The following is a 20,989-nucleotide window of genomic DNA, read 5'->3' as shown; positions in this document are numbered from 1 at the left end:
ATTACCAGAGACTTGGTGCATGTTTATATGTTTATAGGTTTGCATTTTTTCCTCTCAGGCCTGTAATGGGTCTTAGTAGCTACTGATGAATGGGGTACTAATATCCATCAATTTTACGCCCACTACTCTTATGCCCCCGTCTTCCAAGCAACAGGATGGACAGTAGTGGACCCCATGTAATACATTACCCCGCTTATATTACTCAGTTATTTTTTCTTTTCCCTTTTCTGAATAATAAATGTTCAAGGTATGCTCAATCACCGAATCTTTACGGTTCTGTATTGCATTGACTATGCATCTGAATTGTATGTCTCTGAGATGTTACATTGCTGTTTTATCTTTCTAACATATGTATGCTTTGTTTGTTATATTTCAAAACTACAATAAAATATTTTGAGAAAAAAAAAAAAAGATTGACCACAAACATCATTCAAGATTCTAACCAAAACTCTACTTCCACACTTCTACTCAGTCTTCATATCCATAAAGCCTTTGACAGCGTCATCTGGTCATATTTAGATATACTACTCCCTAGATACGGCATAAACAGAGAATTTCTTCATGACTTAAAAGCTCTATACCATAACCCACAAACACGCATCAAACTCCCCGGCTCCAATTCTGACTTTTTCCCTCTGAGCAAGGGCACTAGACAAGGATGCCCACTTTCCCCGCTCCTCTTTGCCCTTGCAATAGAGCCCCTTGCCTGCGCGATTAGAAATAACCCAGATATTAAAGGATACACTAAAGGGTCTAGGGCAGTGATGGCGAACCTTGGCACCCCAGATGTTTTGGAACTACATTTCCCATGATGCTCAACTACTCTGCAGCGTGCATGAGTATCATGGGAAATGTAGTTCCAAAACATCTGGGGTACCTAGATTCGCCATCACTGGTCTAGGGAATTTAAACTAAGCCTCTATGCCGACGATGTCCTTCTATTTCTAACAGATCCCCTCATTTCCTTACCGAATCTGACCAAAACTCTGGACATCTTTCATGACCTGACTGGCCTAAGTGTAAATTTGTCTAAATGCTCTGCCCTTCCCATTAATATCACACCAACCATGATCACAACACTTAAAGACAAATTTCCATTCAACTGGTGCTCAGACTCATTTAAATACCTAGGAATCCATATTACACCCTCTTACAAAACCCTACTTCACGCTAATTACCCTCCAATATTCAACAACATCAAAAATTTTATGAAAACATGGTCATCATATCAAATATCATTCTCTGGTAGAATTGTGGCTACAAAAAATGGTTATTCTACCTAAACTTTTATTCTTTTTTAGAGCCCTTCCCCTTCCAGTGTCCAAAAACACATTAGATTCTCTCCAAAGAGAAATCAACAAATTAATTTGGCAAAACAAAAAACCAAGATTCAGTTACTCCTTAATGTTTAGACCCCAATTAAAGGGAGGTCTGAATATCCCAAATCTATGGATATACTATCTGTCAGCCAGATTTAACCAACTTGCACAATGGTATGCTTCTTCTTCCCAAATCCCCTGGCTCCTGTTCGAAGAACAATCAGTCCTCCCATACCATCTACAAGGACTACTTTGGTCCAAGACTGTCTCGCCACAAAAAATAAGACCGTTGAATATTATTGTTACACATACATTACAACTGTGGAACAGACAAAATACCAAATTCAACATGTCCTCTGACATCCCTCCCCTAGCTTCCTTTCTAGGAGAACCTCACTTCGCTTCCTTACATTATCACCAATACTCATTAACTATATGGAAACAACACAATCTAACTAATTTAAAAGCATTTATTCATAACAATACATTTTACTCCTTCTCTGACTTACAAATAAAATACAACCTGACTCCTACAGAACAAGAAACATATTGGAAGATAAAACAATTCTACCAAAAATACTACTCCCTAACTCTACGCACCCCCCCCCCCCCCACACAATTTGAGCAGATCTGTATTTCCTCCCCACGAGATAGAGGATTAATCTCCAAAATCTATAAATACCTAAATGAATTCAATATGCTTGAAAAATCGCACCCCATGCTTCAATGGGAATCAGACCTAAATGTTTCATTCTCCCCCGAACAATGGGATACTATATTTGAAAACTTACACAAATCTACCAAAACTACCACCATTAGAAAATCTGCCACTAAACTACTCTATAGATGGTATCTTACCCCTTCCAAACTCAACTCTTTCTACCCTTTAACATCCCCACTCTGTTTCAGAGGCTGCCCCACACAAGGGACATTACTACACATATTCTGGGACTGCCCACTTCTTAATAACATTTGGCACAATGCTAAACTGATGACTGAGCACATTTCAGGTAGAAAGATCCCACTAACCCCTCAATTGTGCCTTTTATTCTTCCCTATACAAGATATTCCATTAGCAAGTTCAAGATTAATATATACTTTACTCAGCTCTATCCACTGTACCATCGCCTCTGGTTGGCGCTGACCCATCGTTCCATGGCCTCAGGTTCTCAACCGTATGGCAAATATCAAGCTGTCAGAAAGAATACACCACACGTTGTATGACACTATGCATATTTACCAAAATAAATGGACTCTATGGGAAAGTTCACTATTTTTTTTTTATTCTGCTTATTGGTTTTATGAAAACATACAAAACATTGGACGCGTCTGTTGGACACATCCACAGGCCATCGGCCAATTCCTATCTAACAACAACAACTATCTAGTCCAACACAACAGCCCCTCCCCTCCCCCCCCCCCCCCCCCCCATCCCCAGAGTCACAGCCCGACCAGACCCCATGTACCACGTACAGCTCATCTCACCTATGTATTTGGTGTCTGGATCATACAATAGAAAGTAAATAATAGAGTACCTACTAGAGTGTTTTCTCAATCTCTGTTTTTGTTATCTGCGGTTCTCACCATGAACTACCCCCACCTCCCTATTGGGAAAGTTCACTATTGATGTAATTTTCACCATTGTTATCTTACTCAAGCACATCTACAGATCCTTTTCTGTTAATATTGTATTGATTTCAAGCCCACTGTGTGTATTTTGTCATTCGATCTGTCATTACTTAAGTTATAACGGATTATCATATCGTATTTTTCACTTGTACAACTCATACTACTGTTAACTTTTTATACTTTGACCTTATCTATAATAAAAACCGTTTGTAAACAAAAAAAAAAAAAAAAAAATTGGCTGGTGGCATCACCCAGAACTAAAAATGTTCTTTCAAGATATCAGCGGAGGAGGAAGAGGATAGACAATCAACATAACAGGACAGTCACTCAGCATCAGCATAGGTAGTCTTGAAGGGATGTGATATTTAAAAAAAAAAAAATATCCGGTTACATCAGCTTCAGGTGCTTAGTAGCTGTCGGTGATCCAAGACTGATTCATCTTTATGAAGGTCAGTCAATTAACCGAGCTCTGCCCAGTGATCCATCCTCAAGACCCAGTAAGCCAGAGGATTTTCAGTGGGAAAGTTGTCCAAGTCTGACCTTGCCCCTAGGTATTCCTGCACCATGTAAATCAGACGCTGGCGATAGTTGCTGGAACCGATCATACCTTGGGGCTGCGGACTAAAAAATTGTCTAAACGCATCGGTCAGACGGCCACCTTCTCCACCGCTCCTTCTGACCGATGCCTCAGCAACACGTTGTCCAGGACCAGGAGTTTGTAGCCTCCCAGTCTCTGGGAACGCGTTGCACAGACCTTTCTGCAAGGCCTCCCGGAGATGTCTCATCCTCTGCTCCCTCTGCGATGGCAAGATAAGGTCGGCAACCTTACCCTTGTACCGTGGATCAACGAGAGTGTCCAGCCAGTAATGGTCCCTCTCCTTGATCCGAAGAATACAAGGATCCTTCCGCAGGCTTTGCAGGATCAGGGAGGCCATGCAGTGTAGGTTAGCTGAGGCATTCGGTCTGGAGTCCTCTGGGTCCCTAAGGACAACATGATCCACAGCTACCTCCTCCCAGCCACGTACAAGTCCACGGGTTTCTTGGGACTGTAAATCATCCCTACAAGACTGCTGCTGCTGCTGAGTGCCAGCCTCCACCTCCCTGCTGACACAATCATCCTCCTCCTCCTCTTCGTCCTCCTCGTCCTCTTCCTGTGTGATGGGTGGGACAGCAGGAACACTGTCTGGATAAAGGGGGCCTTGAGAGGCAAGGAAGCCCTCCTCTTCCTGCCTCAAGTGCCCTGTCCATTATTCCACGCAGCGTATGCTCCAACAGGTGGGCAAGAGGTACAGTGTCACTGATGCATGCACTGTCACTGCTCACCCTCCTTGTGGCCTCCTCAAACGGTGACAGGACAGTGCACATATCCCTGATCATGCCCCACTGGCGTGGTGAGAAAAAACCAAGCTCCCCTGACCCTGTCCTAGTGCCTTAGTCACACAGGTACTCATTGATGGCCCTCTGCTGCGTGTGCAGCCGCTGCAGCATGGCCAACGTTGAGTTCCACCTGGTGGGCATGCCACATATAAGGCGGTTCTTGGGCAGGTTCAACTCCTTTTGGAGCTCAGCCAGCCGAGCACAGGCATTAAATGATCGGCTGAAATGCACACAGACTTTCCTGGCCTGCTTCAGGACATCCTGTAAGCCCGGGAACCTGCCCAAGAACCGCTGCACCACCAGGTTAAGGACGTGAGCCACACAGGGCACATGGGTCAGTTGTCCCTGTCGGAGGGCGGAGAGGAGGTTGGTGCCATTGTCGCAAACCACCATTCCTGGCTTCAGCTGGCGTGGCGTCAACCACCTCTCGGCCTGCCCCTGCAGAGCTGACAAAATATCTGCCCCAGTGTGTCTCTTGTCCCTTAAACAAACAAGCGCAAGCACGGCATGGCATCGTTTTGCCTGCGTACTTGCGTAGCCCCTTGAACGCCTACGGAGCACCTCTGGTTCCGAGGACAGAGCACTGGAAGAGGCCATGGAGGAAGAAGAAGAGGAGGGGGTGGAGGAGAGAGGTGTGTCACAACCAGTAGTAGCATTTGGGGGGCGTGGTGGCGGAACAACCTCCAACACTACTGCACCTTGTCCTGCATCCTTCCCAGCTGCCAGAAGAGTGACCCAATGGGCCGTGAAAGACAGGTAACGTCCCTGTCCATGGCTGCTGGACCATGAGTCAGCGGTAATATGCACCTTACCACTGACCGCCCTGTCCAGCGAGGCAAGGACATTGCCTTCCAAATGCCGGTAGAGAGCTGGAATCGCCTTCCGTGAGAAAAAGTGGCGTTTGGTGACCTGCCACTGAGGAATCGTACATTGTACAAACTCACGGAAAGGGGCCGAGTCTACACACTGAAAAGGCAGCAGTTGAAGTGCTAGCAATTTAGCCAAGCTAGCATTCAACCGCTGGGCATGTGGATGGCTGGGTGTTAACTTCTTTCAACAGTCCAGCAGCTGGGGCAGGGAAATTTGCGTGCTTTAATCGGACGTGGGTGTACTGCTAGCAGAGTGCCCGGAAGCACTTGGCTGTGACACACCTAATTCTACACCTTCATTCCTCTCAGAGCAGGTTTCAGAGAGGACTGAAGGTCTAGTGGGGTTGTAGATCCCAGCTGATGAAGAGCAAGGAGAGGTCCGCTTTGTTCTTTGGTGTGGGTTTTTGAGGTACGCTTGCCAACAAGCTGCATGGCAGGTCAACATATGTCTGGTCAAGCATGTGGTGCCCAAGCGGCTGATGTTTTGGCCACGCGAGATACGCTTGAGACATATGTTGCAAATAGCAGCGGTGCGATCTGATGCACTCGTCTCAAAAAAGGCCCACACCAAAGAACTTTTAGAATAACGCGCAGAGGCAGTGCCCTGCACAGGCGGAGCTCTGCAGTGTGATTCAGTCTGTGTGCTGCCCCTAAGCTGGCCCCCGGAGGGCATCCTGCCTCGTTGGACATGTGCCTCCTCCTCCTCTCTCCTACCAGGCACCCACATGGAGTCAGTGCCCTCATCATCCCCTCCCTCTTCATCGCTGGAGCAAACCTGGCAGTATGCTGCAGCTTGTGGAACATGACTGCCAGATGCTACTGCCTTCCTCTAGCTGAGTATCATCATCAGAGCCTACAAAACACTGGGCATCCTTCTGGAGCATGTACTCAACACTGTGCTCAAAGAGTTCAGGGGACTCCTCAGGAGGACGTGGTGGGTCTACGGAAGGAGTCACTGATGATGACATTGAGACGAGGGAAGACGATGCGTTGGCAGCTGCTTTGCTATTACCCTGAGCCTGGGTGAGAGAGGATGAGGAGGATGAAGAGGGCTTGGTCATCCACTCTACCAAGTCTCCGGCATGATGCAGCTCAACACGTCCAGCTGCCGAAAATAAGGACAAGCGTGTCCCACGGCCACGTGTTGATGATGACGATGCACCGCGTCCACGACCAGCACTGTTGTCTCTAGACACAGAGCCTGCTTGCCCTCTTTTATCGGCTTGTGCCTGTCTGCCTCTCCTTGTTGGCCTTCCAGACATGGTAATGGCCTGAAGGGAGATGGGAACACCAGCAATTGGGTAGTGTATATTGTGCTGGAGATACACAACACCCACTAACTCCTGCAGATGCCTTTATTATAGAACAGGAATTAAAGGGTAGATACTGGTGTATACTGTGCTGTGCTGGAGGCACACAACACCAACTAACTCCTGCAGATGGCAGATGGCTCAATTAGAGAAGAGCTATATAGGTGGATAATGGTGTATACTGCGGTCAGGGCACACAGACAACACCCTCAATCTCCTACAACTGACTGAAAGCTCTATTATAAAAGAGCAATATAGCTAGCTATATAGGTGGATATAATGGTGTATAGTTCGGTCAGGGCACACAGACAACACCCTCAATCTCCTACAACTGACTGAAAGCTCTATTACAAAAGAGCAATATAGCTAGCTATATAGGTGGATATAATGGTGTATAGTTCGGTCAGGGCATGCAGACAACATGCACAATCTCCTACAACTGACTGAAAGCTCTATTACAGAAGAGCAATATAGCCAGCTATATAGGTGGATATAATGGTGTATAGTGCGGTCAGGGCACGCAGACAACACGCACAATCTCCTACAACTGACTAAAAGCTCTATTACAGAAGAGCAATATAGCTAGCTATATAGGTGGATATAATGGTGTATACTGTGGTCAGGGCACGCAGACAACACTCACAATCTCCAACAACTGACTGACAGCTCTATTAAAGAAGAGCAATATGGGGGGCGTGTCCGGAAGTGAATGGAGGCAGATGTGCAGGGGAAGAGCTCCGGGAACCCCAAAGGCAATCTGGAGCCATCTGCACACCCGGAGGTCTGGTGAGCATAACAATCTCCCTGGATCGTTCCCTAGTGCTGTCCTGGAGGCCCTGGGCAAGAAATTGGAGAGCTCTGCCACCCACCCACGGAGATATTGAGGCCGCCATTGCATGCCCCCCCCCCCCCCCCCGCGGCCGTACTGTCCCCTGTGCCCCCTTGGACTGTACCATCCTGGCTCCTGGAGGGAAGAGGATCATAGCCCAAGTCCCCCCTCACATTATCCTGCCTCCTAACAGTGGCACAGCAGCCCGTAGGCCGTCCTGAACTGTCCAGTCGACTGAGGCCTAGTGACGGCCGCCATCTTGCCACCCCCATCCTCCTGTATATGTACAGCCACACTTACCCTGGGGCCCTGGGATGCTAACAAACGGCCTCCTCCAGCTTCCTATCTCCCTGCAGGACAGAGGAGATTGAGGATTTCACTGTCCTGAGCCTGGCACTGCCTAGATCCATCAGGGCCTGAAGACAGCGACCATCTTGGTACTCCCAGGTCTCTCCTCAGTATAGCTTCTTTCACAGTGGGGCGGCCATATTGCTACACCCAGTTACAGTAATCCAAGATCTCCTTGACCCTCTGATGTGTTGTTTTTTGCATAGCAACCTGCCATTAAGACTGGACAACTACTACCAGATGCTATTGTTTTTAGAGGCAGCCTACTGGGGGTACGGCCTGGATATGGAGGAGTGAGGATATGTATCTCCTAAACCCCTGTCCGCTGCTACAGTACTAGCCACACGGGGGAGAGATCGCTACCAGGGGGCATGTCGCATGGACGGAGAGCACTCTCGCAGCAACCAAAAGCAGAGGGATCCCGACAGGAACAACTGGATACTTACTTTGGCCCGTCCTGCGGACCGGGACAAGCGACCTCCAAAATGGCACAGACGCCGAAAGCGGCTAAGGCAGCAAAGGCGGCACAGAAAGCAGCAGCCCAGCTACAGCGACAGCAGCAACAACAGAAATCACAGATCCCCTCTCCGCAGCTGGTGAGTGACACAGCCCCACCACTCTCCCCAGGATCCTCTGCCTCGCGCGATCAAGGCCCTGACATGACGGACTTCCTGGGAGAAGGGGACATTAAGCGCCATATCTGGTCCCTCCCCACCCGGGACGACCTTGAAAGATTTGCGACTAGAGTGGAGAAAGCCTTCAAAGAGGACATAGCCCAGCTCAAGGCTGATACCAACCATCTGGGAGCCAGGGTGGAGACGGTGGAACAGAGGCTGGACGAGGTATTACCTGCTATCTCTATGCTCCAGGAGAAGTGCAGCCACCAGGACCAGAAAATTGAAGCCTTACTGTGTCAGCTAGACGACTTTGAGAACCGCAGCAGGAGGGCGAATATCCGCATACGCGGTTTGCCAGAAGCTACAGCTCCTAAAGATATTGTACCCACCCTGGAAGACGTCTTCAGAGAGATATTGGGACTACCTGCCACAGCCCCAATTGAGATAGACCGTGCCCACAGAGCCCTCAGACCACCCTCCCAGGACCTGGATAATCCGAGAGATATCATCTGTAAGCTCCACAAATACACGCTGAAGGACAGAATTATGCAGAAGATGCGTGGGAGACAGTATTTTGACTTTGATGGAGCCCACCTGTATTTTTATCAGGACATATCAAGACGCACTCTCATGCAACGCAGGGCTCTCCGACCCTTGCTGGAGGCCCTACAAAAAGCGGCCTTGCCCTATCGCTGGGGATTCCCCTTTTACCTGCAGGCATCCAAAGCAGGTAAAACTGCTACACTGCGCACCAAGGATGACCTCCCACATTTCTTGGATGTCCTGGGCCTTGGGCCAGTTGACTTCCCGGATTGGAGGGTCCCCCAGGAGCATCCGCACCTACAGCTCCCTCAGCCCTGGCTCCCGGCTAGGCGCAGGAGCCGCGGACAAGGACGCAGGCGTCCCACTTCTGCCTCCCCCGCGGATCCTGGGTCACCGCGGCGCTTAACATAGACTCCGTCCCTCTGACCTGCTCTCTGCACTTTGAGGAACGCTGTTGCCCTCGATCATGGGGATACACTCTACACTTTACAGAGACTCATTGCCCAGTAACATAGATAGACGGCCTGGACTTGGACTGAACTCGGCTGCATGGTACGCTGCTGTGCACCCCTCTAAAAGCGCAACTGCTCCGGACAGCGAGACTGCTAAAGAACTGCTACTGATGCCTTGAGAGGACACTGGGAGGTTGCAGTTCTAGCCCCAAACCAATAGGCCTTAATTTTTGAATACCCTGTTCCCAGGTTTATTTTGCTCCCCCTCAAGTTTCGCACTATGTTCCCCAACTTTGGTTCCTGAGATCTCTCCCCCCTTACACTGCCTACTGAATAAGAGTTAGTGGCGGGTGGGGGTTGTCCCCTGCCCTCCTCCCTCTTGTGATGGCCTGCGCTCCGCGCGTAGGCCATACCTATTTAGGTATTTGTTTTCTATTTTTGGGAGTGGGGACGAGCCTCGAGACCCTCTCCCATGTAGGGGATGGCTCGACGCTCGGCCCCCAGATACTCCGAATTGCGATATTGTTATTATTACTGTGCTCTACGTTGAATGTGTGTTATGCTCTCTTTAACCATGTTTCCTTTTTTCCTCTCTTTCTATCTCCTTCTACTGCATACCTTCCTACAGGAATTGCCTCCGGCTCTGCCTCCTGCTCTGCGCCCATAGTCACACTGAGAGATCCTTCTACTCCTTGGCCCATACATGGCATCATTTAAGGTAATCTCGTACAATGTACGCGGGCTCTGCTCCCCAGGTAAACGTAGCAAATTATGGTGGGAACTTAAACGCACAGGAGCTCAGGTGGTCCTCTTGCAGGAAACACCCTTCAATCGCAACCCAAATTACCCACCCACATATACAACCAGTGGTTCTTGAGTAACTCACCGGTAGCAAAATCTAGAGGCACAGCTATTGCCATACACAAATCCTGCCCTTTTCAAGCTATAGAGAGTAAGGTAGACCCTCAGGGTAGATACGTCTTCTTGAAGGGGACTATAGCGGGACAGAAACTCACAGTTGCCACAATCTATGCTCCGAACTCAAATCAACTCACCTTTTTAGATACCACCCTCGATAGTCTGACGGAATTCAGGGAAGGACCTTTAATCCTAGGGGGCGACTTTAATATCAGCCCAGACCCACAACTGGACACCTCACACAAACGCCCCTCTCACTCAAATGCCTTTCTAAAACACTTCCGCAGATCTCTACAAACCCACCGCCTCTTGGATAGCTGGCGAGTTCTCCACCCTTCAGATAGAGATTATAGCTACTATTCCAAAGTACATGACGTCTATACCCGCATAGATCTGATCTGTGTGGACCACTTGGCCCTGGAGCTGCTGCAGGCCTCGTCTATAGGGAACATTACGATTTCTGACCATGCCCCGGTAACGGCGACATTGGTTTTACCACATTCCACCCGTAGGGCCTGGTCGTGGCGCTTAAACGAATCCCTGCTGGATGATGTAGCAGTGGTCTCCGGGGTCACAGAGGTACTATCCCACTACTTTAAGGAAAATTGCACGGAGGGGATGAGCAGAGGGATTGTTTGGGAGGGCCACAAGGCGGTGGTGAGAGGCGAACTGATTTCACAGGGATCCAGACTTAAGAAAGCCCGACAAGCAGATTTTGATAGGGTACTCCAGGCACTCCAACTGGCGGAACTTAAGCACAAACGGGACAGCAGCCCTGAGGCTCTGAGGGAACTGACGGAGTTGAGAGAGTTATTCTCTCGATTGTTGGACAGGCAGGCACGCAGGCAATTGCGATACTTATCGCATAGATACTATGAGCATGGCAATAAATGCGGCCGAATGTTGGCTCGAGCTCTAAGGAAGAAACAGGCTCTCATGCACGTACACAAGCTACGCCTCTCCTCGGAGGTCTACACGGTCAGGTCCTCCCAAATAGCCGCTGGTTTCCGGGACTACTATAACACCCTCTATAACCTGAACTCCACACAAACCCGAGAGAACCAAGATGCAAGACTGAAAGACATTCAAACCTATCTGACTGCATCCGGCCTGCCCCCACTGACAGACGAACAGTGCTCTGCGCTGGAGGCCCCTGTCACCGCCACCGAGCTCATAACCACGGTGAACTCCTTGCCTAACGGGAAGAGCCCTGGTCCAGACGGGTTCACCAAGGCTTATTATAAACTATTTCTACCCTTACTTTCTGAACCCATGTGTAACTACTTTAACTCCATTGCAAATGGCACCGCAATCCCTAGTGAAGCCCTGTTGGCCCATATATCTGTAATTCCCACGGAAGGGAAGGACCCCACTATGCCCCAGAGCTACAGACCCATATCCCTTCTTAATGTGGACATAAAAATACTGGCCAAGATTCTCGCGACCAGACTGAAACACCTGATCCCACTAATTGTCCACCCGGACCAAACAGGGTTTGTAACAGGTAGAGAGGCTAGGGATAACTCTATCAGAGCAATCCACTTAATTCACTGGGCGCGTGATTCCCCCGAATCTCCCCCCTACCTGATCCTGTCTACCGATGCAGAGAAAGCCTTTGATCGGGTGGACTGGACCTACCTACGTGCTGTGCTGGAAACGTTGGGCCTACGCACACACATGCTTACCTGGATTATGGCTCTGTACTCGGACCCGAATGCCCAAGTCAAAGTGAACGGCTTCCTTTCCCCCAGCTTCCCGATCAGAAATGGCACGAGACAGGGGTGCCCCCTCTCGCCACTATTGTTCGCCCTGGTGCTGGAACCGTTTCTTCGTACGGTCCGGGCGAACTTGGATATCAAGGGACTTACGGTGGGGCGTATGGAACATAAGCTCTCGGCTTATGCCGATGACATACTTTTCCACCTCACGGAACCCCTGATCTCCTTGCCTAATCTGATGAGGGAACTCCAGCGCTTCGGGACACTTTCTAACTTCAAAATTAATTATACAAAATCAGAGATATTACCTATCCAATTGACGCCTTCCCTGACTGACAGGTTGCGTACTGCCTTTCCATTTACATGGGCCAAAGCGTCCATAAAATACTTAGGTATACGGCTGACAGACAGGTTTGACACCCTATACTCCACTAACTTCCCCTCCCTACTAAAAGCTGTGAATAAAGACTTGGCCCTATGGACTAAGACAGCCTTCACTTGGATGGGCAGACTCAATATCATCAAAATGAACATTCTCCCACGCGTGCTGTTCTCTATGCAGATGCTACCTGTGGCCCTACCTAAGACCTTCTTTGCCCAGCTATCCAGTCTACTATCAAATTTTGTTTGGAACAATAAGAGGCCGAGAATCGCAATTAGATTGCTAAGTCGCCATAGGGACGCGGGAGGCCTGGGCCTCCCTGACGCCCAAAGATACTACAGGGCAATAGTCTTCCAGAGAATACTGAACTGGCGCTTCCATACTCAATCCAAATTATGGGTCTCTCTTGAAAAATATATGGCAGGGAGAAATTTGACCTATGCGCCGTGGCTAGCACGGGAACACAGGGGTCTGTCCACCTTTACTTCCCCGCTGACGATCCAGGCCCTGAGAACCTGGGACCGACTTAATGCCAATTTGACACTGGCACCCCCTGTGTCCCCACTGGCCCCACTGGGGGGTTACTTATGGTTCCCCCCGGGGGAACAGGCTGCTTTCTTTGGCCCCTGGGCAGATGATGGAGACGCTAGTTGTGGTAAATTAATGCAGAATGGCAAACTAATGTCCCTAGAAACTCTACGAGATCAGAGGGGGAGCTTCCCTATGGACTTCTGGCGGTATAGGCAACTCCACCATTTTTTTAAAACACAGGGAGACTCCATACGGGATATCTCCTCCCTCACACCCTTCGAACGTCTCTTCATAGCGGAAGAACCAATACCACACATGGTCTCTGAACTCTATCAACTGCTTAACTCTGCATCCCCCACAGTGAAGCCTGCTTACATCAGAGCCTGGGAAAGGGACTTGGAGATAACTTTCACCCCTGCCCAAATATCTTGCCTCTACCAACTTACCCGGTCCAGCTCGATTGATTCCAAGACGCAAGAAATGAACTACAAGCTACTGATGCGCTGGTACTGTGTGCCGGCAGATCTAGCAAGGATATACCCATCCACGTCAGATCAATGTTGGCGGGGCTGTGGCCACAGGGGCACTCTTCTGCATATTTGGTGGGATTGCCCTGCGATCAGACCTTACTGGGAGGACATTAAATCTCTGATCAAAGAAATCACAGGCATAGATATTCCTCTGTCCCCGATTCACTTCCTGCTACCCATTCCTCCCATGCCAGTGAGCCAGTACAAGAAGAGTGTGCTGCCTCATTTGCTAAATGCAGCTAAGCGGCTGCTCCCTATTTTTTGGAAGCGTCCGCAGGTCCCAAGTAAGGAGGAGTGGCGCCGCAGGGTGGGTGACATCCGGGAGGCAGAGGGGTGGATTGCCACTTGCAGAAGGGCCCATGACCGCTTCACTGCGATTTGGCAGCCCTGGCTAGTGTATATATCGAACCCTGGACACATTTCATCCAGTTTGGATGTGGCCCTCCTGGAACTGACGGAGCCATCCCTAAGGGGACGCCCCCAGGGCTTACAGATGGGGACCAGGCGCTGAGGAGACTCCAACACTCAATTTAACGTTTCATTAATCAGGGGCGAGGAGACAGGATGCTATTCTCTCTCTTCACTCACCCCCTTGATCATCCTACATGTATGGAGAGGTTGACGGGGCTCGGAGAGGAGGCGGAGTCGGAAGAGAGGCTTCAGGTATGCTCTAAACCACTTTTCTTTTCCCTTCTTTTTCTCACTTAACTACTTTCTAATACTTTATGACTTGAATAGTTATGGCTGCCTACGGGCAGATGGTTGATATGTTGAGTGCCAGGTGACGGGTGAGGAATGGAGGACTTGGGTGGCCCAACAAAAATTTGGCGACCTGACGCCATGGGACAACCTGACTTGAACAGGGAAATGGCACTTTGGTGCCGCTATTATGCAGGACTGCCCCCCTTCCCCCAGCACGCGGTCGTCTAGGAAGCCGTCGGCCCCACGTGAGTTACCTTGAACGTTAAAGCTGACCAAGCGTATCACGCGTGAGAACCCCTTACAAAAGGACAGACCAGTCCTATACTGCACGAACTAGACTGCGGACTGGGATTACTCAGCCCAACAATCAGTTGACCTACCGTGCTGACCCGTCACCTGGTAAATACTCTCTTAATAACCTGATCAGTACGAAGTTAATTTATGACTGCTGACTATTCATGTTCTTGTTCCCACCACAAGTGAAAAACGAAAAAGGAACGACTGGAGTATTACGTATCAGCATTACCTGCAGCAAATGTTTATCCTCTCTGTTTATTTTCATTTTTTTCATTCTTTTACTGTATATCAAGCTGTAATACCCTATCTCCTATAAATAAAGATTGGTTAAAAAAAAAAAAAAAGAAGAGCAATATAGCTAGCTATATACAGTGGTGTGAAAAAGTGTTTGCCCCCTTCCTCATTTCCTGTTCCTTTGCATGTTTGTCACACTTAAGTGTTTCGGAACATCAAACCAATTTAAACAATAGTCAAGGACAACACAAGTAAACACAAAATGCAATTTGTAAATGAAGGTGTTTATTATTAAAGGTGAAAAAAAATCCAAACCATCATGGCCCTGTGTGAAAAAGTGATTGCCCCCCTTGTTAAAACATACTATAACTGTGGTTGTCCACACCTGAGTTCAATTTCTATAGCCACACCCAGGCCTGATTATTGCCACACCTGTTCACAATCAAGGCATCACTTAAATAGGAGCTGCTTGACACAGTAAGGTCCACCAGAAGATCCTTAAAAGCTACACATCATGCCGAGACCCAAAGAAATTCAGGAACAATTGAGAAAAAAAGTAATTGAGATCTATCAGTCTGGAAAGGGTTATAAAGCCATTTCCAAAGCTTTGGGAATCCAGCGAACCACAGTGAGAGCCATTATCCACAAATGGCGAAGACATGGAACAGTGGTGAACCTTCCCAGGAGTGGCCGGCCGCCCAAAATTACCCCAAGAGCGCAGCAACGACTCATCCAAGAGGTCACAAAAGACCCCACAACAACGTCCAAGGAACTGCAGGCCTCACTTGCCTCAGTTAAGGTCAGCGTTCATGCTTCCACCATCAGGAAAAGACTGGGCAAAAATGGCCTGCATGGCAGAGTTCCAAGGAGAAAACCACTGCTGAGCAAAAAGAACATCAAAGCTCATCTCAATTTCTCCACAACACATCTTGATGATCCCCAAGACTTTTGGGACAACATTCTGTGGACCGATGAGACAAAAGTGGAACTCTTTGGAAGGTGTGTGTCCAAGTATATCTGGCGTAGAAGGAACACTGCATTTCATAAAAAGAACATTATACCAACAGTAAAATATGGTGGTGGTAGTGTGATGGTCTGGGGCTGTTTTGCTGCTTCAGGACCTGGAAGACTTGCCGTGATAAAAGGAACTATGAATTCTGCTGTCTACCAAGAGATCCTGAAGGAGAATGTCCGACCATCTGTTCGTGTACTCAAGCTGAAACGAACTTGGGTTCTGCAGCAGGACAATGATCCTAAACACACCAGCAAGTCCACCACCGAATGGCTGAAGAAAAACAAAATGAAGACTTTGGAGTGGCCTAGCCAAAGTCCTGACCTGAATCCTATTGAGATGTTGTGGTATGACCTTAAAGGCCGTTCATGCTCGAAAACCCTCTAATGTAACTGAATTAGGACAATTTTGCAAAGATGAGTGGGCCAAAATTCCTCCAGGACGCTGTAAAAGCCTCATTGCACGTTATCGCAAACGCTTGGTTGCAGTTGTTGCTGCTAAGGGTGGCCCAACCAGTTATTAGGTTTAGGGGGCAATCACTTTTTCACACAGGGCCATGATGGTTTGGATTTTTTTTCACCTTTAATAATAAACATCTTCATTTACAAATTGCATTTTGTGTTTACTTGTGTTGTCCTTGACTATTGTTTAAATTGGTTTGATGTTCCGAAACACTTAAGTGTGACAAACATGCAAAGGAACAGGAAATGAGGAAGGGGGCAAACACTTTTTCACACCACTGTAGGTGGATATAATGGTGTATAGTGCGGTCAGGGCACGTAGACAAAACGCACAATCTCCTACAACTGACTGAAAGCTCTATTACAGAAGAGCAATATAGCCAGCTATATAGGTGAATATAATGGTGTATAGTGCGGTCAGGGCACGCAGACAACACGCACAATCTCCTACAACTGACTAAAAGCTCTATTACAGAAGAGCAATATAGCTAGCTATATAGGTGGATATAATGGTGTATACTGTGGTCAGGGCACGCAGACAACACGCACAATCTCCTACAACTGACTGAAAGCTCTATTACAGAAGAGCAATATAGCTAGCTATATAGGTGGATATAATGGTGTATACTGTGGTCAGGGCACGCAGACAACACCCACAAACTCCTGCAGATTGCTAAAAGCTCAATTACAGAAGAGCAAGAACGCTAAATCAGCTGATAACGAACGGTGTATACTGTGTTGAAGGTACACAGAGAACACCCACTAACTCCTACAGACGCCAACACACTACACAAGGCCGCCGCGCTGGCGGCCTTATATAGTGTGGGGTGTGTACTACACAGCCTGAGCTATGATTGGTCACAGGCATCCTGCCTGTGGCCAATCATGGCTCTCCTCGCTGCCGGCGCTGTGATTGGCCAAGCATGCGGGGTCACAGTGCATTCTTGGCCAATCATGAGCCAGCAATGCACTGCGATGGCGCAGTGCATTGTGGGCCATGAGCACCAAACGAATTTGGCGCGAGCGGCCCATAATGTTCGGTATTCGCCGAACGTGCGAACAGCCGATGTTCAAGTGGAACGTATGTTCGACTCGAACATCAAGCTCATCCCTAGCTATTACTATTAGGTCCACAAAAGTCCTTTTAAGGACTGGTATAGGTGTACAGTATATAGGGTTCTGGTGCACTGCTCCTGTCTGCTGTGCTGCTGATTGCTGACTGCACTGCTGACCGATTCTGCAGCTGTCTTTTGTCAGTGTAGGGACAGGACGCTGTGTGGAGCAGGGACAGTCAGTTTGATCAATAGCTATTACTATTAGGTCCACAAAGGTCCTTTTGGTATAGGTGTACAGTATATAGGGTTCTGGTGCACTGCTGCTGACTGCTTTGCTGCTGATTGCTGAGTGCACTGCTGACCGATTCTGCAGCTGTCTTGTCAGTGTAGGGACAGGACACTGTGTGGAGCAGGGACAGTCAGTTTAATCACTAGCTATTATTATTAGGTCCACAAAGGTCCTTTTAAGGACTGGTATAGGTGTACAGTATATAGGGTTGTACACATATAATCTACTTTCTTTCAAATATACAAAGTATATTATGGTGCATTGCTGACTGCTGTGCTGCTGAGTGCTGCCCGATTCTGCAGCTGTCTTTTATCAGTGTAGCAACTGTGGAACAGTTTGGTGTTCTCAGCAGTGACAGTCTGCAAATCACTAGCTACTAGGTCCACAAAGGTCCTTTTATAGGTGTACAGTATATAGGGTTGTACACGTATAATATACTTTCAAATATAGAAAGCATATTATAGTGCACTGCATGCAGTGCTGCTGACCGATTCTGCAGCTGTCATTTCTCAGTTTAGGGAGGGACCAGTTTGGTTTTTGGAGCCGGGACAGTCTGCAATTCACTAGCTACTAGCTAGCTACTAATAGGTCCACAAAGGTCCTTTTAAGGACTGGTATAGGTGTACTATTTGGTGTGCAGTATATAGTGGTTTAATACACGTATAAAATACTTGCACGTATAGAAAGCATAGTATAGTGCATTTCCACTGTGCAGCATTGTGACTGCTGAGCGGTTCAGCAGCGATACTACAAAGAGTGACAAACACAATTAAAAAAAAGTATTATAACTGGTGTGATAGACCAGTGGCCCCCAAAAACGACAGATTGAAGTGGGGTGTTATATACCTTCTTCCACATACATACTGCACTTCTCTAGAGACTTTTGTCACAGGGTCATTAAAAAAAATGACAGGCAGAGGAAGAGGCAGGCCCTTCCGCAGGGGTGGTAGGGGTAGGGCAGGAGCAACAGACTTGAGCCAAAGTGGCAAATTGCAGAAGGTGCGTGCAATTAAGTCAAAGGATGCACAAGACTTGGTTGAGTGGCTCACTCAGCCTTACTCCTCTGCATCCTCCTCATCCTCTCGATCTGCACCCTCTTCACTCTCTGCTGTGTGCACCCCCAAAGACACTACCACCAACACCACCAACACCATATACCTTGCGCTTGAGTCACAGGAATTATTTTCCGATCCATCACAAGACATTTCCGATGCACAGCCACTCTTGGCATTGGATCAGGAAGAGGAGGTAGCAACAACCGCCACTCAGCAGTCTGACGACAGTACCCAGATCAGCCCAAGCAGGAGGTTGGTCCCTGGTGTTGCAGGCCTACTCCGAGATCTCTAATTATAGCGGTGGGGAAGGTGACGTCAATGATGACATGTCTAGTTATGTCACGTGGGTGCCCACAAGAGAGGAAGAGGAGGGGAGTTCAGAGGGAGATATGGACCAGCAGATAGGGAGGAGAAGCAGGCAGAACTTAGATTGCACAGGAGGGACAAAGCAGACTGCTAATGTATCAGGAGCGAGGCATCAACCATGTACGGTCACATCTGGCACTCCCAGGATGCCGGCACATGGCTCCGCAGTGTGGGCTTTTTTTAAGGTGTCCGCTGCTGACAATAGTGTTGCCATCTGCAGCCTTTGCAGTCAACGCATAAGTCGCGGTATGCCCAACACTCACCTAGGGATGACCGCCTTAAGAAGGCACATGAGCTGCCATCACCGAGCTCAGTGGGAGCAACGGAACCCACAAAGCCACACTCCAGGCTCTCACCGTCCAGCCTTGTCTTCTACTTCTCCTCTCTCCTCACAATTGTCCTCCACTCCACCTTCCATCATGCCATCCTCACGTTTTTCTGGAAAAAGGAAGGCTTCCGTGGGCCAAATGTTCGAGCGTAAAAAAAATGATGATGCCGGATAACCCTTTTGCCCAATGGTTGACGGCTGGCTTGTCAGAACTTATAGCCCGCCAACTACTGCCATATAAACTGAAAATTTGAAAATTTGTGGCCATTGGAACACTACAATGGAAGGTCCCAGGAAGGAAGTATTTGTCACAGAAGGGCATCCCAGAGCTATATGGCCATGTTCAGCGGCAAGTGAATGTATCTCTGGCACACAGTGTCGGTGCCAAGATACATCTGACCACAGACACATGGTCTAGCAAACACAGGCAGGGAAGGTATATAACTTTTACTACAGATCTCCCTCCACCTCCTTCAGCAGAGATAAGGATAGTAGGGGTCCCATCACCATCACCCAACACGACAGACCCTTACCATCAGTGCAACGATAATGCACAAATAGAAAAGCCACATTGCTCCACTACTCCTCACAAGCAGTGCACTGGAACCAGAAATCTCTCCAATCATGAACAGGTATTAAGATTCCCATGCAGTTCAGCAGTCATGTGGATATAGAAAAATAACAACGCTCATTGCACAGATATCTTAAAAAAACGATGCCCAATTTATTAAGAAAAAACAATTCCACTCACTTTTAAGTTGATTAAAATAGGCAAAACAACTGAAGGGTCCAGCGCTTCAGTGATAGTCGCTGTAGTGCAGTCTGTCCAGGTCCCACGTTAAGCCAGGCTCTGCCCAACATTTCGTTACTCAAAGTGCATCATCAGGGGCAGGTTGATGATGCACTTTGAGCAAGCATGTAACTCGTGACACCCGTGTAGATTTGGTTTTACCACCACGGATTGCATGCAAGCCTGCCTCTTCTTCTCCTCCTCCTACTCCATCCTCCTCCCTCTCCTCCTTGGCTGACTTCTCCTTTTCTACTGCTAGCGTCTCTTCCGCTGAGCCGCCCAAGCTCCCCAGAACCTATTCGACATGCCAGGTGACACGTTGCCATGCTGTGCTGCGTCTGTTGTGACTGGAAGCCAAGAGCCACACTTCCCCTGCACTCCTTTCAGCTTTGCGTTCACAGGCAGATCAGTGGCTAACACCGCTCAATTTGACAGTTGGTAAAGTGGTGTGTGAGAACGGTGCCAATCTGCTTAGCGCATTGAAACAGGGCAAAATTACGCACGTGCCATGCATGGCACACGTCTTAAACTTGGTCGTGCAGCGATTCGTTGTCAAATATCCTGGGGTCCAGGACATCTTGCGGCAGGCAAGGAAAATCTCGGCCCATTTCAGAAGATCTTACACGGCCATGGATCGCCTTGCTGACATTCAGTGGCGACACAATCTGCCAGTCAGACATCTTATTTGCGATTGCCCAACACGATGGAACTCAACCTTCTATATGCTTGATAAGCTACTCCAGCAGAAACGTGCAGTTAACGACTACCTGTACGAACTCTGCGGCAGAACAGGTTCTGGGGAGCTTGTTTTTTTTTCACCGCGCCAGTGGGTGCTCATGAGCGATGCATGCAGACTTCTGCGACCATTTGATGAGATCATAAAACTGGTCAGTCGCAGCCATGGTGCCATCAGTGACATCGTACCTTATGCCTTCTTTATGGAGCGTGCATTGCGTCGTGTCATTGATCAAGTGGGGAGGACCAGGAGCAGGAAGATGAGGAAGTCACAATGCTGGATGTATTCCCAG

This window comes from Lithobates pipiens, unplaced genomic scaffold (assembly GCF_037356315.1).
Source record: "Lithobates pipiens isolate NorthernLeopardFrog02 unplaced genomic scaffold, aLitPip1_a1.2 Scaffold_27, whole genome shotgun sequence".
Classification (NCBI taxonomy): Eukaryota; Metazoa; Chordata; class Amphibia; order Anura; family Ranidae; genus Lithobates; species Lithobates pipiens.
The sequence above is the reverse complement of the archived record's forward strand: the minus strand, read 5'-3'. Positions refer to the sequence as shown.